Source organism: Octodon degus, unplaced genomic scaffold (genome assembly GCF_000260255.1).
Source record: "Octodon degus isolate 3935 unplaced genomic scaffold, OctDeg1.0 scaffold00041, whole genome shotgun sequence".
Lineage (NCBI taxonomy): Eukaryota > Metazoa > Chordata > Mammalia > Rodentia > Octodontidae > Octodon > Octodon degus.
Genome location: NW_004524617.1, coordinates 16,255,176 through 16,273,434, shown reverse-complemented (window position 1 = coordinate 16,273,434; position 18,259 = coordinate 16,255,176). Strand labels below are relative to the sequence as shown.

Here is an 18,259-nt window from a genome sequence, read left to right as displayed (position 1 = left end):
GCAGGCTCTGGGTTCAATCCTCAATACCATAAAACAACAAAAAAATGCACAGGTGCACTAAAAATATTGTATGAAATACCTTTAGGCTATGTGTATATGGTATAAGTGAATTTCACGTTCAGACTAGATCCTATCACCTATACAGAGTATAGGCAAACAGTCCCAAATTCAACTAATACAAAATCCTAAACTTTTTTATCTCAGTGTTTGAATAAAGAATACTCAGCCTAAAAAAAAATCCTCTATGCTCTGCTAACTTATTCCTTCATAGCCCACCACAACCCCTGGCAACCCCTGATATTTTAACATCCTCCATAGTTTTGCTTTTTTTCAGGATATTGTATAATAGCAATCATACACTATGTAATCTTTTAAAATTGGCTATACTTATTATAGTTTGTATCTAGGTATCTCCCCAAAGCCTCATGCGATTGGATCACAGGTGTGTGATATTATATTAGTCCAGGGATGGGTTTTTAGGTGAGTGTGACACCAGGAGGTGAAGGCTGATGGGAACAGGTGGGGTGTGGTGGGTGTGGCCTGGAAGGATGCACGTGTATGCGTATTCTTCCTCTTCCCTGATGGCTGCTGCTTCCTGCCTGCCATACTATAAACTCTTTCTGCTTTGCCGTGTCTTCCTGCCTGAGGGCTAGCTGACTGTGAGCCAAAACCTCTACAAACTATGAGTTGAACTAAACCTTTCTTTCTTTAACTAGCGTCAGGTATTTTGTTCCAGCAACAATAGAGTTGTTAGAACCCGCAGTATAATGCATTTTTAATTTTTTCCATTTCTTTTCATGGCTGATAGCTCATTTTTATTTATATTTATATTTATTTATTTATGTTTTGTATTTTAGGAAAGGGTCTACAGGGTGTTCAAGGTCTCACTACTAGATCGGACTCATAGTGGTTTTCCTGTTTACAGCCTCCCAAGACCTAGAGTTAGAGGCATGTGCCACCAGGCCCAATCTCAATCGTGGTCTCAGCGTGCCCTCAGGGCAGGACCAGCACGGCAGGCCCAGTAATTGAACCCCCAGCCCCTGCACTTGGTTGCAGGTGCTTTAATCCACTGAGCTATTTGGCCACCCCTTGATAGCTCATTTTTGGTACTGAATAATATTCCATGGTCTGGATATACCATCACTTCCATTCACTTACTGAAGGAATTTTTGGTTGCTTCCAAGTTTGAGCAATTGTAAGGAAAGCTGATATAAATATCTGTGTGGACAAACATTATGAACTTGTTTGGGCAAATACTGAAGAATGCAATTGTTGAGTTTTGTGGTGAGAGTTTGTCTATTTTTTAAAAGAAATCACCTAAATATCTTCCAAAGTTTCTGTACCATTTTTTATTTCAGTCAGCAATGGAGAATTTTTGTGAGTTTACATCTTTGCCAGCATTAGATACTGTCATACTGATGGGTACACAGTGATATCTTGTTGTTTTACTTTGAGTTTTATGGATAATATCTGATACAGTGCATCCTGTCATGTGCGCATTTTGTCCTCTATATATCTTTGGTGAGGTGTCTGTTAAGTACTATGGCATGTTTTCAATCAGATTGCTTTTTTACATATTGAATTTAAAGATTCTATCATGTATTCTGAATAAGTAATTTATTAGCTATAGCTTTTGAAAATATATTTTTTTCAAATCTGTTCCTTATCTTCCCATTCTCTTGATGCTATCTTTTACATAGCAGAAGTTTAAAATTTTAATGATGTCCAGCTTGTTGATTATTTCTTTCATGAATTGTAACTTTGGTACTGTATCCTAAGTCATTGCCACATCCAAGGTCATCGAAGTTTTCTTGTCTTCTTGGAGGTTGATAGTTTTGGATCTTACATTTAGGTCTATGATCTATTTTGCATTAATTTTATGCAAAGTATAAAAATCTACATCTAGATTAATTTTTACTTCATTTTTTGAAAAGATGATCTTTGCTCCAGTGCATTGCCTCTGCTCCCTTGTTAAAGATCAATTGACTGTATTTATGCAGATCTATTTCTGGGCTCTCTTTTATTCCACTGATGTGTCTGTCACTCCTCTCACTAACATCACAGTGTCAATTATTGTAGCTTTGTAGCATGTCACTAAGCCAGGTAGTGTCATTTCTCCAACTTTGTTCTTCTGCAGTGTTATGCTGGCTCTTCTGTGTTTTGTTTGCCTCTTTATATAAGGTTTAGAATTAGTTTATTGATATCTACAAAACAACTTATTTGGATTTTGATTGGGATTACATTAAATCTACAGATCAAGTTGGCAAGAACTGACATCTTAACAAGAAATATGAACTACCTCTTCATTTATTTTTTTTATTAGAGCTCTCTCATATAGATTTTGAACATATTTTTGATAGAAATATATCTCAGTATAAGTGCGATTAAAAATACAGTGTGCTTAAAAATTATTATAGTAAAAGACAATGTCATACTCTCAACATTCTGCTCGCTTCAAACATCATTATTCCATCATTCTTGCCACTTTCTGAAGCATTTCTAGAAGTCCTCTTTAGTTGCACTGTCATGGCTGCCCCCATGTCCTTTTGGGGAAGAGCAACAAGTATCATGGTACCAGATCTGGTGCACAATGTGGGTGAGGGAAATATTTTTGTGTGCCTGCCTTTCTGCTGAATGGCACTTAGCAGCAACATTCAACGTATTTTTGACTAGACTTCATCAACTCTCAGGAAAGAGGATTTCTTTCTTTCTTTTTTTTTTGTATTTAGTACAGGGTCTATAGGGTCTCACTACACAGATTGGACTCATAGTGATCCTCCTGTTTTCAGTCTCCCAAGCACTGGGATTACTGTAGCATGCCACCATGCCCAGTTTCAGGAAAGAGGATATCTTTTTTTTTAATGAATTTAGGACTGGGTCTACAGGGTGTACAGGGTCTCACTACACAGATCAGACTCATAGTGATTCTCCTGTTTTCAGCCTCCCAAGCACTGGGATTACAGGTGCATGCCACCATGCCCAGTCTAAATTGCCATCTCAGCACACTCTGGGGGCAGGGCCAGCACAGCAGGTGCAGGGATTGAACCTCCAGCCCATGAGACTGCTTGCAGGCACTTTATTTTATTTATTTTTATTTTATTTTATTGAGAAACAAATATCAATGAGACAGTTTCAAAACTGATTAATAGGACTGTTTCAATTAGGAAGCATTACAATTCCTGACTTGAAATTATACTACAAAGCTACTGTGATAAAATCAGCATGGTTTGGCAATGAAATAGACCCGAGGATCATTGGAATAGATTGGAAGATGCAGAGGCCTCTGTGAACACACTCAGCCACCTGATCTTCAACAAAGGGGCCAAACATGCTTACTGGAAGAAAGATAGCCTCTTTAACAAATGGTCCTGGAATAACTGGCTCTCTACATGCCAAAAACTAAAACTTGACCTAAGCCTATCGCCATGCATTAAGCTAAAGTCAAAATGGATTAAAGATCTAAACATTAAAAAAATGCAGGAACTTTAATCCTCTGAGCTATTTGACCTGCCCTTCCTGAGCATTTTAATCATGAACAGGCATTAAAATTTTGTCAAAGCATTTTCTGATTGTATTGATGGGATCATAGGATTTTTATTTTTTTAAGCCTGTTGAGTTGATGAATTGATAGTATTAATTTTCAAATTCTTGATCAGTGCTGCATGCTTCAAATTGATCATGTGCACTACTCTTGTGAAGTAAATATATTTGTAGCTGCATGTATGCATATATACACAATTTAAAGGTACAATGACATATTCAGCAGGGATGACTATTAGATTTTAAATTTAATTTTCTCTCTTTTTTGACTCTAGTTGATGTCTCTAGGAGTTTTAGCTAATATTAATCCACCAAATAGTTAGCTAGTCAATGTGTGTGTGTGTGTGTGTGTGTGTATGTGTGTGTGTGTGTGTGTGTGTGTGTGTCTGTGTGTGTGTGCAGTACTGCAGTGTCCCATAGTTCTGGGATTACAGGAGTGGACCACCATGCTTTGGTGGAATATTGTCATTTTATTTCCTGGTTCTATGATTAGATTAGTTATTTAAATCTGAAAATATTTACTTTCCCTCTTTCCATGAAGTAATACAAATGAAAAAAGCCCCATGACATGAAAAGACAGTACAAAAATTATTTTAGAACAAATTTCATTGTCTATAGCTTGTGGTTGATGTGGAGGGGAGTTGATGTTTCTTAATTAAGTTTAATGCTCTCTGAAGTTCACACACACCCCAGTTTATTATGCACTCAAAACTCCTTTCATGCAGAAGTTCTGCAGACTGGAATTACTACTGAAGAAAATGCTCCCATGGGCAGTGTGATATTTTTTCTCTTACAGATCTCTTGTTTCTAGTTGGCTCTCATTTAGAGGGCCATGACTCACATAAGCTATAAGCCCAGGTGTGTTAGACTCAGATAATGAATTTATCTAGGTGATTACTTTTCAAAACATCCAACTCAATGTTCTCCTTTAGGCTACATAAGGTACATTAATCAGCTGTTACCACAATAATGCTGCATAATAAACAACCCCTAAATACAGTGGCTTATAGCAGCAACCAACTTGTCTGCTCTCAGGACTGTAAATGGATTGTGGTTGAGTTGGTTAAAGCTCGGTGACTGTCCTTCAGGCTTTAGGTTGGCTGCATGTAGCTCTTACTTGAGGGTTGGATACATGTATGCTTAACATATTTTATTAAGGGGTCCAGTTGAAGGATCAGTGGTTGGTGGGACAAGTTTTTCTCATAGATAAACTTTGGGTTGAACAAGCCAAATCTAACGACACAAGCACATTTTCAGAGTTCTTGTATCACATCGTTTAATATGCTATAGTTCAAAGAATGTCACATGATGACATCTAACATCAGGGAGGAAGTTACTGTCCCACGTGGGAAGGGGAGAAGAATGACTATTTGCACAATAATTGCAGCTTTCACAGAACTTGCATCAATTGTGCTCTGGATTTCAAAGGGAAGAAATCACTTCCTCTACCTTCTTTGTAAATTTTCTCTATGAATTGAGAAAGCTAGGTGTTTTATGGAATCATCTGTGTGCATGTCTAGCAGAACTTGCTTATTCTCTCAAGTAGAGGTCTTGTTTCTTTGAACACTTACTCATGTATTCTCATTATAGTAGGTCCTTCTCGACCCATTCTTATAAATGCTTACCTTCCAATTAGCTCTTTTTATTCCTAGCTTACCCATAGCATTTTTCTTCCCTATCCCCCTCATTGGTGCCCCTTTAACAAGAGAGAAAAAAATCCAAGCTAACTGGAGTTGTTTATGAAGAATTTTATAATGCTCAGCCACAGTGTAGTGTTGATTAGATACAGAAAAATGTTCCTGCAAGTTCTTACCCTTAGGAGCTCATAATTGAATTTCTAAACTGGATTACTTATTGAACTCTCTCATACTGATTCAACGGCAGGCAAGAGAAATTATTCAGGGTAGAGATAGTTAAGACAAAGGTGGACTTTAATGAATCAGAAGTTTGCACAGAGGGAAAAGAAGAGCAGAAGGTCACTTCAGAAGGCAGGAGCAGCACAATTAGATTCAGACTCAAGGGCAGGAATGGACCTGGAGTGGAGTAAGGCTGCCAGGTAGCCATATCTATGCTATTTATGCATTTAGGTATCATACCTAGGAACCCACAGTCTCAAAGGAAGAGAAATAGCAGTAGATAAAGGCATGCCTGGACATTGAATAGGTGCTAGTATGTATGACTTCCTTTCCATTTGTTAACTGCTAGTGTGTTGATCACTAGCCGGAGAAACTTAAACCATGACAGCCTTCAGTCACCCATGCCTCTGGTGAGAAAACTGAAGCCATTTAAGAACAATAATGCTTATTTCCATAAAGCCTCAGAGCCATTGTTTCACTGTCCAGAATTTTTTCCACTGAATTGGACCCAGGAAATATGGGTTCTATATCCCCATCTCTTAATTTCTGCACACTGGAGATTATGATGTCTCTTAGGTGCACCCAAGGACCTCTTCTTTTCCTAAGTCTCATTGCAGGTAAAAATATATACTTTAGAAGAGAGACATATCTCATCAGTTAGAACTTTATTGAGGATACAATAAAGGCTTCGAAGCCAAAGATAGAGGTACTCTGTAGAAGGGAATCATTTGTGTGCATGTCTAGTAGAACCTGCTTATTCGTCTGTGTGAATTTGCACACATAACTTTTCTGTGTTTTGGGGCCAGCACATCAAGTTGGGGATTGAACCCCAGTCCCTTCACCTGAGGTTGCATATTATACATATTAAACAACCATATGAATTTGAGGAAATCAATTCAGTTTTGTAAAACTCAGTCTCCCCATGTGTAAAATGAGTGAGTTGCAGTTTTCAAAATTAGATGCTCATTAGAATCACTTGGGAAGATTAGCACAGATGAATAAGCAGGTTCTGCTAGACATGCACACAAATGATTCCTTTCTATAGAGTACCTCTATCTTTGGCTTCGAAGTCTAAGGTGTATCCTTAATAAAGTTAGCACAAAAAAGAATTTGCACACAAAAAGTCTGAATTTTGTGAAAAAATTCATCAATTTTTTTCAAGATGATGTGAGAAAGTAAAGGTGTTGGGTTCAAATCTAAAGGAAATCCATCCGATTCAAGACCTTTGACTGATCTGTGTAAAAATTACAAAACAACCCCCGGAGGAGATGAAGATGAGGCTAGAAATTCCACTACAGTGAGGACAAATGTGGTGAGGGAGATGCTGTCAGGTTGGAAGGGAATGGTAAAAGGTTCATATATGATATTTCCAGTGCTTTCAGGTAGAGCCACTAATTTATGCTTTCATGTGTCCTTTGTGTGATAAGTTCCTACTCTACCATATTTTTAACTTGAAAAAATACAAGACTCAAAATGGAATGTGAGACAGACTGCCTCTGTAAAGTCATTTCTACCTATGAAGCAGACATACCGGTTAGTTTCCAAGGCTCTGATGTGCTGCTAATTCACACGCTCTCCTCCTGGCTTCACTTCCTAGCCAGTCTCCCAGTGCTTATATACTTAAAGCAGTTCCTGTCAGGAGGGAAATTTCAGGTAAAAGAACTCCACTGTTTGGTGATCTGATGGTCATTAAAACACAGTCATTGACCAAATCCCTTAACGCACAGAGCTCTTTAGTTGGCTTACGGACACACTTTTGAGAGGATTAACTGCAAAGCATGTGTAAGGGAGGGCAAATCATTCTGTCTCAAGCAACACAGATGGGATGCAAGTTTTACATACTGGAAAGGTTTCTTGGGAGGAAATGCTTGTCGTTCTATGCCACAGAAGTTGTTCATTGCCATTCAATATCAGAAACGCTGCAGTGCACACATTTGGGCATTTAGTTCTTATTTGGGAGATTTCAGAGGAAAGAAAGTGGTAAAGAGAAAGCACTGTAAATTAGGCTGTCAAGTTCATGTGTTTAGTTTAATGTAAATATGCATATACTCTATCATTAAAAGCTGAGTGATGCTCAAGACTGCTGGAGGAGGAGGCATTTTCTGTTTACAACTTGGGTTTTCAATAACCAGAGTTTGCTTTTTCAGTCTTAACACATTTTTTCCTGCAGTTTTAAGGATTCTGAGTCCAGGTTACTTGCATTCATTCATTTGTTCATATAGAAAATCATTTGCATATTGATTTTTTCCCAACAAATACTTACTGAATGACAATTTAGTGCCAATCTCTTGGTCATATTTCACTTTGGCTAGGGAATAGTTTTTCAGAAACTTATTTTTTGCTCCATTGAAAGATGAATAAATAAATACATCATCTATATTATCATTATCAAATGTGTATCTCTTTGAACTTGTATTATAAAACATATTTAAAAGACTACATAAATTTAATTCATGAAGTAAAAAAGTATAAGTAAAAAGTTTCTTTCTCCCCACTTGATAGCTGTGCTAATGCTGGTCTTCTCTTTCTTTTAACTTTTGTACCTTTAGAGAGGGAAATCTTTGGCTCCTTTTTCTTATCTGCTTGCGGTGGTGCTAAACTCCCTGAGCTCATCCTGGCTTTACTGCTCTGTGGCTTTGCTTTGATGTAAAGTCCTTATAGCTTTTTCATTCACAACAGGACAGCTGCTTCTCTCAGCCTCTGTCTCCATCAGCTGCCAGAGCAAGTTGTTCTACGGAGGCCTGGAGGGGAGGAAATGACATAACATCTTCTCTCTACTTCCTTTCCTCACATCTATTTTCCCCTGTCCCTTTCTCCCTCTTCCTCCTCTCTCATTCTTTCTTCTTTATTTCCCCACAGGCAGAAAAATAAAAAGAAGAGAAAAAAATCCTCACATGAGATATTTAAACAGATAGAATATTTTCCCTCATTCTCTCCAGTATTCTTTTTTTCCCTGTAAAGAAATAAGACTTTTTCCTTTTAAACTCACCCATCTCGGTCCCTTTTTGTCTTAATCTGCCTGCTAATATCAAAGTAGTAAAGTTGGACACAACTCTACTAGTAATTAATGCTTTTTTGGTAGTCCTTGTAAGAGGTTGCCTACACAAATATTTACAAGTTCAATAAGTTATGCAGAAACAGTTTTAAAAAGACTCGCTATCACCCACAGGGAGCCAAAATGTTTTACTGAGACTTAAACAGTATAATAAAGCGATATAGAAACTGTTTTGCTTACACTCATCATCAGTGTTAACATATTTTCTGTGAAGTATTGTTGAACTCATTTTTGTCAGTCCACAGATGTGACCCAGTTGCCCTTGAGACCAGAGATTCCCTTGAGACAAGGTGGTAGAGAAGGGCGCTAAAAGGACCACTTTAAAACAACAACAACAAAAAAACTAGGATGGGGGATAGCATGTCTGACAAGTGCAAGGTCCTGAGTTCAATTCCTAGTACCAAACAAAGCAAAACAAAACAAACCAAAAAATACCAAAAAGGTAAAAGAAAGAACAAAACAAACAAACAACCAAACAAAACCCCTAATGTGGAGTTTTTACTGTGCCAAATCACTATATTGGTGCCTTTGTTATCATTTGTTTGTCACTGAAATATCCCTAAACAATCTGGTATTATAGTACATTATTTAATATGTCATTAATTGAAATAAAATAATCCAGACTTGTAAGCAATGTTTTGACTATTGATTAAGCCTAAATATATTGTTGAAGTCTCATCAATAGTGTAATTACAGGTACATTTTTAGAGTAGCACATTTTAAACTATGAGATTTCCTTCATGGGTAAAGTTTTGAAGCCTTATAACATTTATAATATTACAATTGAATTTGAACAAACATTTTAAACCTTTGTACCTTTTGACTCACCTTTAGAAAATTAAAGATGTGCTTTAATGACATAGCAGGAAATGCTATTATTAAAGTACTACATTCCCTTTGGTCACAAATGTTACCACAGGGTGAACATTTACTTTTTGATTTGCCAGGGGTTGGCGAGGGAGAGATAAAGGTGTTTAGAGACACGATATTATTCTGTATGATACTGTGATGGTGGACACATGTCACTCTACAGTTGTCCAGTTGCTATACCCCATAAAACGTGCAACCCAAGAGCGGACCTAAGGCTGGTGACAGTTGACTATTTATGAATTCTGGATTGTCTCCAAAGGCCATTTTAGCTTTGAATTGTGTAATTCCACAGGTCCTTATCCTTCTCACTCTCACCTTGTTTCTGGTGTGTGAGTGAGAACTTTAGCTGTGCTCTTGGGAGCCCTCCAAACCCCTCCAGAATCAGCCCAGGCCCAGGCGTGTGAATGAGAACTTCCACCACATTCTCAGGACCCCCCCGGACCCATCCCAAGCCCAGGCCCGGCGAGTGTGTGAGAGAGCTTCTGTGCTCACTTGAGCCCACTGGACCCCTCTGGATTCAGCCCAAGCCCAGCGTGTGAGTGAAAAATTCTGCCGTGCTCTCGGGACCCCTCCAGACCCAGCCCAAGCCCAGGTCCAGGTGTCAGTTTAGGTGGACAAGGTTTGTAGACAGACAATTAATGACATTGGCTGGTAAGCAATGTCTGATTTTGAGGTGCTCACACTCTGGACACAGTAATGAGGTACGGACATGCTAATAGATAAGGAGGTATCTAAACGGATTGTGTTTCCAAGCTTAAGCACATCTACCACGGGCTCCAGTTGCAAGATAGCACAGATTGAACTGGTGGCCAATTGGCTAATTCTAATCCTGGAGTCACTGGAGCTTAGAGTAGCTATCAGCAATTTATGGATTGGGAGGGCAATCATGAATCCCTGATGGCTAGAGAGGTGATTTGTGTCCAGATAGAAAAAAACCCTGGAGTATAAAAGCGGAATGAATTTCTATTCCAGCAGAACATGAGCAGTCTGGAGAGGGTGGTGGTGGACCATCTCAATGTGTGGGAGGTATAGCAGATAGCTTGTCCTTCTCAATAAGGCAAGAAATTGTCTTAAGAGGCAGTTTCTGAACCAGAAGCACTTGTAGGAGTTGGAGTTTCAGAGGGTCAGTCCATAGGATGGCACTGGCTGGAGTATCTATTCTTTAGAAGGAATTGTTATACTTGTATTTTTAAAGTACTATGAAGTTTGGACCTTCCAGAATAAAGAAATTCCACCTTAATCTTATAATGATGCAGGACTTCCAGCTGATGTTTCCAGAGGAGGAGCTAGTACCTCAGTGTATCACTAGAGTAGTTGGCAATGGACATTATTACTCAGGTAGGTCAGCTTTGAAGCAATTACAGAAGATGGACTTTTGACCTTCATCTCCCCTGAAGATTAAGGGTGATGACATCTTTCTGAGGGGCTGGAGGATGAGTTAGATGACAAGCACTAGATGCATTTTTTCCTCCATGTGGGCTGGAGAAGGGGGTTTAGGCTTGTCCAGTGGCCAGTGTAGTCCTTATCCCTAGACTTCTTTGTCTCTTCCTCTTCTCCCCACAGTGAACTAGGACAGTTTGCTTCAGTGTCCTCCTTAGCTATCTAGCAGTGTCCTCCTTGGCTATCAAGCTCCACTTCAACATAACTACAACCAAACAAGCAGTGTGGTGCCCCTTCCAAACTCCTACTACTTTTTTTTTTTAAAGAAGAAGACAAAAAAATTAAAAATAAAATAAAAGAAGAAGACAAAGAAGAGAAAGGACACTCCATCACAGCTAAGATCAGGAAGGGAGGTAACTGGTATGCACATTTGCATACCCAATTTTTGTAGCAAGCTTCGGTCTTGCCTCTCACTTAAATAGACCTGTAGCTGATGTATAAGCAGCAGTCCCCAGCCGCTTCTCTTGTTTTAGCCTAGCAGAGCTCCTTTCTGGCACTGACTTGACCTGCTGTGCTATACTGCAGGCCAGGTAAAAACATATTCATTTTGGTGTTACTGTAAAGCAAATAAAACCTAGGGACTGATGACATTCTATTGAGATTGGCTCATCAACTGTAACAAAAGTAGCAAACAATACAAGATGTTAATAGTAGGAAGTTATATGGCAACTGTTCACACCCTCCATTTTTCTGTAAACTGAAACTATTGAAAAATGCAGCCTATTAATTTAAAAAACTTCAATGAAATCACTGGTTTATTTTGGGAAAATATTTCTTTTTTTAATGTATTTAGTGTAGGGTCTACAGGACCTCACTACACAGATCAAACTCATAGCGATCCTCCTATTTTCAGCCTCCCAAGGGCTGGGATTACAGGTGCGCACCACCATGCCCAGTCTCAATCACCATCTCAGCGGGCCCCGGGGGTAGGGCCATAAATGCACACTGGGGATCGAACCCTGGTCACTGTGCTTGCCTAAGCAGGAGCTTTAGTCCGCTGAGCTATCTGGCCAGCCCCTTGGGAAAATATATTTAAGAAATCTGTAGCTTTTTCCTCAACCTAATAACTCTGCCCGTGAAAATGAGGAGTAAAATATTTAACACCAACAGCTACAGATTCCCCCAAATTTGCAGTGTTCTGGCACAGAGGGAATAAAAAGGAAACATTTGAAGCCTCCAGGATGTAAATGACACATGTAAGGTACATTCATTTGGCACTGTAACACTTTACAGATTTTTTTTCTTACACCACACATATTCAGTTTCCACCGTTTTCAAAATGTGACATGTTAATTTAGAATTTTGCTACTTTGAGTTTTTTTTATTTATAATAAACACCTATCTAGATATGAGGCAAAATTCTATCCCTTTTTCATGGACAAAAAGAGTACTCATTTTGGTATTCTCTTCCTGGTAAGCACACTGAGTGTGTGTTTGCATATACACATGTGCACACATGCTCCATTCGTCTTTCATTCTGCCCCACTGACCTCCACAGCTCACCAGACACTAGTCCAAAGAAGCAAGCTATAAACGGAACTTCTCTTCAACTTCTTTCCTCAGGATTAAACCCATAGTATCTGACATCCCTCAGTTACCACCAAAAAGCTAATCTTCCAAGGTCCTTCTTGCCATCCGGATCCTTTTCCCTTTAGTGATTTGTTTGCCTCCAGTTTTGAGGCAACTTCCCACACTTTTGCTCCTCAAATTCCTCCCCTTTGGACTGGCCACTTTATCCAGTGGCCATTGCCTTTACCTTCTTGGTGTAACTCAGGGCTTTTCAATTTGAGCAGTGTTGATGTTTTGGGCTATGTCACTCTTATGAGGTGTTTTGTGCTTTTGGAGATGTTTGGCAATAGCACTGACCTCTACTCTCTAGAAGTCACTAGCACCTGCCCAGAGCTGTGCAAATTAAAATTATCTCTTGACATTGCCATAGCTCTCCTGCGGTGGGAAAGTCACTTCCTGTGGAAAACCAGCAGTGTAACTCTTCTCCCACTGTTTCTCCACCTTAATTCTTGGCCTGGTTCCACTAATGACCTTTATCTGTATCTACTGATGGCCAAGTCATCTCTTCATTTTGAGAAGACCTTAAACCTTTGCTCTTCCTTTTTTTCCCGCTCTGTACACCCACTCTTCTGCTTACTCTCTGTAACATTCACTTCCAAAAGGATCTTCTACTTAAACCTCTGGCCTTTAAGTTACTTGATCCTCCTCAGCCACATTGACCCCAAATCTATCTACTATACATTCAAGGCAAAATATAGCACCTGCTACTGGTCTCACTTCAAATTGATGGCTCTAAGTTTTATGATACTTGACCATCTTATACTCTACTTCCCTGATTAGCTTGCTTCTCCCATACCTTGAAATTATTTCATATCTCTATTTTCCTCCAAAGCTTCAGTACTGCCTTCTTCCCCTCACTTTTCTTAATGATCTTCTTTCTTAAGTCATTTAAAAACTAAGTACTTAGAAAAGGAATGCCTCCTCCCACCCCTGACTCTACTAACTTATTTTACAGGCCTCTTCAATCTTGTATTTTTCTTTCCCTTCTTAGTATAGCACTTCTCTCTAGGGTAAATCTGTCCCCATACACATGTCTTTCATCCCTTTTTTCTGTTTTATTGCAGCATATTAGGAATACATAAAAGCAAGGTTCATTTGGGGAAATTGGCACATGCATTTAATACATCTTGATCATTTGCAACCCCATTATCCTCCTTTCCCTTTCCTCTAGTACCCTTCTTCTTTCTGAAGTTTATCTTCTAGTTTCTTGTCATCTTACCACTGATTTTTAAAGTCTTTTGTTTTTATTTTATTATTTTTTACCTTACAAAAAAGTAAAAAAAAAAGTTTTACAAGATAACACGAACATCGCAATAGTTAATACATTACATATTATCTTTAAAATAGTTACTCAGAGTACAAGATATGGACATAAGAAATTCCACAATCAATATTAGTGTAAACTTCCCTTTTCTATGAACTAAGAGACACTAATAGTATAATTAACTTCCATTTTCTTTCTTTTCTCGTCTGTCCTTTTACTTTTACTCAATCTGAGTTTCTTTTTCCAGTTCAACAATTTCTTTCTATTTCACAATATCTATTGTACATTTTAGACATTGTTTATTTTTGCAGTTTCTCACACCAGGAAAACAACATGATGTTTATACATGACAGCCTGACTTACTTCACTAATGATTATGGTCTCAAGTTGCATCCATTTACCTATAAAAGTCTCAAGGTTATCTTTCCTTATGGCTTACTAGTACTCCCTTGTATAAATATACCACCTCTTTTTTATTCATTTTTTGGTTGATAAGTATTTGTGTTGTTTCCAGGAATTAGCTATGACAAATTTTGCTGCTATAAACATGGGTCCACATATATCACTGTGCTATGATGTTTTCAGTTCTTCTGGGAAGATACTGAAGAGAAGAATAGCTGGGTTGAATGGGATCTCTAATTCTAGCTTTTTGAGGAATTCCTAATTCTAGCTTTTTGAGGAATCCCCATACTGATTTCCACAGTGCTTGCATTAGTGTACACTCTCACCTAGAGTGGACAAAGGCTTCTTTGTCACCACAGTCTCTTCAGCATTTGTTGGTTGCTTTCTTGATAACCATTCTTTCAGGACTGAGATTATATCTCAGTGTTGTCTTAATTTGCACTTCTTAAATGATTAGTGATGTTGAACATTTTTCATATATTTACTTGCCATTTGTATTGGTTCATCTGTGGAAGTGTATTCATCTCAGATGCCCATTTTTTGATTGGGTCTTTGAATTTGGGGGGTATTTTTGTATTCAATTCTTTATATATTCTAGATAGAAGTCCTTTGTCTGAAGAACAATTGGCTAAAAGTTTTTTCCAACTTATTGGTTGTCCTTTCACTCTGTTGATTATTTCTTTTGATATGTAAAAGATTTTTAATATGATGTAGTCCCAGTTGTTGATTCTTGGAAATATTTCCCATGCAGTTTGGGTTTAGTTTATGCACTCTCTACCTATACTTATTTTTGCAAGATTTCTACATACTTTCTCTTCCAGTAGATTTAGGGTTTTCTGTTTTAATATTTAAATCTTTGATCCATTTGACTTTATTTTAGTGCATGGTGATAGAACTGCGTCTAGTTTTAGTCTTTAGTATATAGTAAGCCAGTTTTTCTAGCACTGTTTATTAAAGAGGCTATCTTTTTCCCAAGAACATGTTTAACTACTTTGTCAAAGATAAGTTGGCTTAGCGTGTTTGCAGTTGTTTCTGCATCTTCTAATCTGTTCCATTAATCCTCAGTTTTTTGTAGTCTCATGTTTCCACCTGCGGGAAGCATGAGTCCAAGTCAAGGAGCAGCTTGTGTTGTGTGGAGCAGGAGCGGGAGACTTAGGCCCCAAGCTTCTGGGGCAACCTGGTGCACATGAAGTAAGAGGTTGAGCAGGGGAGAAAGCGAGATGCCCTGGTGCTGGTGAAGTGGGAGCACGAGGTGAACAAGGGCTCAGAGCCTGAGTGGCAGGTGCAAGCAAAGAATAGTCTTATGGATTCTGAGGGCTGGAGGAGCCACCACGGCCCATACCTGGATATTAGTAACAGGAGTGTGCTGGGTTTTGACTTTGAGAAGCTGTGTTCTATCTCACTCTCTCATATCAACTCATATGCCCATCTGGTATGTGGCAAATACTTTCAAGGCCAGGGCTTAAAGTCTCAAACCTACATTCACAGTGTACAGTTTAACCACCATGTCTTCCTCAACCTCCATACTCTCAAGTTTTACTGCCTTCCAGACAACTACAAGATCATTGATTCCTCACTGGAGGATATCATGTATGTTGAAGCCTACTTTCACAAAGCAGCAGATTGCAAACTTGGACAAGCAGGCCAAATTGTCCCGGGCATATGATGGTACCAGTTACCACTGGGTATTGTGGGACTGAATAACATAAAGGCCAACTATTACGCCAATGCTGTCTTTCTGGCTCTGTCTAATGTTCCTCCTCTCTGGAACTACTTCCTGGAAGAAGATAATTATGAGAACATCAAGCACCTCCCAGGGAACATCATGTTCCTGCTGCAGAGCTCATGAGAAAGCTGGGGAACACTCGGAATTTCAAGGCACATGTCTCTCCCTATGAGATGCTTCAGGCTGTTGTTCTTTGCAGCAAAAAGACTTTTCAGATCACCAAACAAAGGGATGGCATTAACTTTCTGTTTTGGTTTCTGAATGCCCTGCACTCTGCTGTGTGTGTATGGGGGGGGGCACAAAGAAGAAAAAGAACACAATTGTGACAGATGTTTTTCAGGGGTCCACGAGGATCTTCACTTAAAAGCTTCCCCATCCTGATTTGCCAGCAGAGGAAAAAGAGCAGCTGTTTCATAATGATGAGTAACAGAAGACAATGGTGGAGGCCAAGTTTATGTACCTGACGCTGGACCTCCCAACTGCCCCACTCTACAAAGACAAGAAGGAGCAGCTCATCATCCCCCAAGTGCTGCTCTTCAATATCCTGGCCAAGTTCAACGGCATCAGGGAGAAGGAGTATAAGACGTTCAAGGAGAACTTTCTAATGTAATTCCAGCTCACTAAACTGCCACCATATCTAATCTTTTGTATCAAGAGATTCACTAAGAACAACTTTGTGGAGAAGAATCCAACTATTGTCAACTTCCCTATTACAAATGTGGATCTGAGAGAATACTTATCTGAAGAAGTACAAGCAGTCCACAAGAACACTACCTATGACCTCATTGCCAAGGTTGTGCATGACAGCAAGCCTTCTGAAGGCTCCTACTGCATCCATATGCTCCATCACAGGACTGGAAAATGGTATGAATTACAAGATCTCCAGGTGATGGACATCCTGCCCCAGATGATCATGCTGTCAGAGGCTTACATTCAGATTTGGGAAAAGAGAGATAATGATGAAGTCAACAAGTAGGGGGCCTGAAGGAGATGTCCAAGACATTAGTGGGAGACATTGAATAAGAATATTGAAGTTGTCACTGAACACAGCCTGACTGCAGGGTCCCTGGGTCAGCCCTGTTCTTATGGGTTCTACCTACACCAGAGCACTATAGGAGCCCATCTACCTGGAATGGTCCTGTGCTGTCCCAGCTGTGTTTAGATCAGGTTATTGTAAATTCATGTTTCTTTCTCCTTCCTGTCTCTCTCCCTTTTAGCTTCAGCAGGCAGAACTTTTTTACAGGTGGATATAATTTATTTCTAAGTAGGTTGGTGTATTGAAAGGATAGATAATGTCTTACAGACATCAGGACTTGGGATTCTGGGAATAAGAATGTGAAGACAGTGACTTAAGTCATCTATTGTAAGTAGATGATTCTCCTGCGCTTCATTTCTGGATATGTTTTGTTGAAATGGATTAAACATTCTCCTATTTCTTTTCAAATCGAGGGGTTTTTTTGGCCAGTATCATGCTGATTGTATCACAGTATCTTTGTAGTATAATTTCAAGTCATGGATTTTGATGCCTCCTGCCTTTCCTTTGTTGCCCAGGATTGTTTTTGCTATTCTAGGTCTCTTATTTCAGATGAATTTTAGAAATGTTTTCTTTAGATCTCTGAGGTATACTAATGGTATTTTAATTGGGATTGCATTGAATCTGTATAACAGTTTTGGGAGTATGGCTGTTTTCACAATGTTGACTCTTCCTGTCCACAGGCAAGGAATATATTTCCATTTTTTGAAATCCTCTTCATTCTCTTTTGGCAGAGTACTTTAATTTTCACTGTATAGATCTTTTATTTCCCTTGTTAGATCGATACCTAAGTATTTTATTTTTTTGGATGTTACTGTGAAAAATCATAGCTTCCCTAATTCCAAGCTTGGCGTGTTTTTTTATTTGTGTACAGGAATATTATTGAGTTTTGTGTGTCGACTTTGTATGCAGCTATGCTACTGAATTTGCTTATTAAATCTAGAAATATTTTGGTGTAGTTTTTTGGGGCTTTTCTATGTAGAATATCAGGTCATCTGAAAGTAATGATAATTTAACTTTTCTTCTTTTCCTACTCTTATTCCTTTTATTTGTCTCTCTTGTCTAATTGCTCTGATTAATGTTTCCAGAACTCTATTGAATAAGAGTGGTGATAGGTTGGTTGATTGATATCTTGTATAAGTGAAACCATGTCATACTTAACTTTCTGAGTGTGAATTATTTCACTTAACATCATGATCTCTAGTTCAATCCATTTTCATGTTCATCCCTCTTTAGTAATCCCAGGACTTTAATTCTTCACTTATTCCTCTTGCTTGTGCACTCCCTGTTCTTGCCTCTTCTCAATATACAAATGTGCTACTTCTTTCATCTGAAAAACTACAACTTTGCTTATTATCATCACTCAGTCTTATTTTTTTCTTTTCTCTTTTCCCTCCCATTTTTCTATTTTCCACCATTAATATTTAGTCTTTAAATATTTTTTTATTTATTTATTTACTTATGAGAGAGAGAGAGAGAGAGAGAGAGAGAGAGAGAGAGAGAG

The 18,259-nt window shown here is 38.7% G+C and overlaps 1 pseudogene across 1 annotated transcript; it reads left to right on the top strand.

Moving 5' to 3' along the window:
- Positions 1–10,030: 10,030 nt before the first annotated feature.
- LOC101575946 lies at positions 10,031–16,707 on the top strand (annotated as a pseudogene). Its single transcript, XR_002821146.1, has 2 exons — positions 10,031–10,171; positions 15,072–16,707. The product of XR_002821146.1 is annotated as a U4/U6.U5 tri-snRNP-associated protein 2 pseudogene (transcript).
- Positions 16,708–18,259: the final 1,552 nt, after the last annotated feature.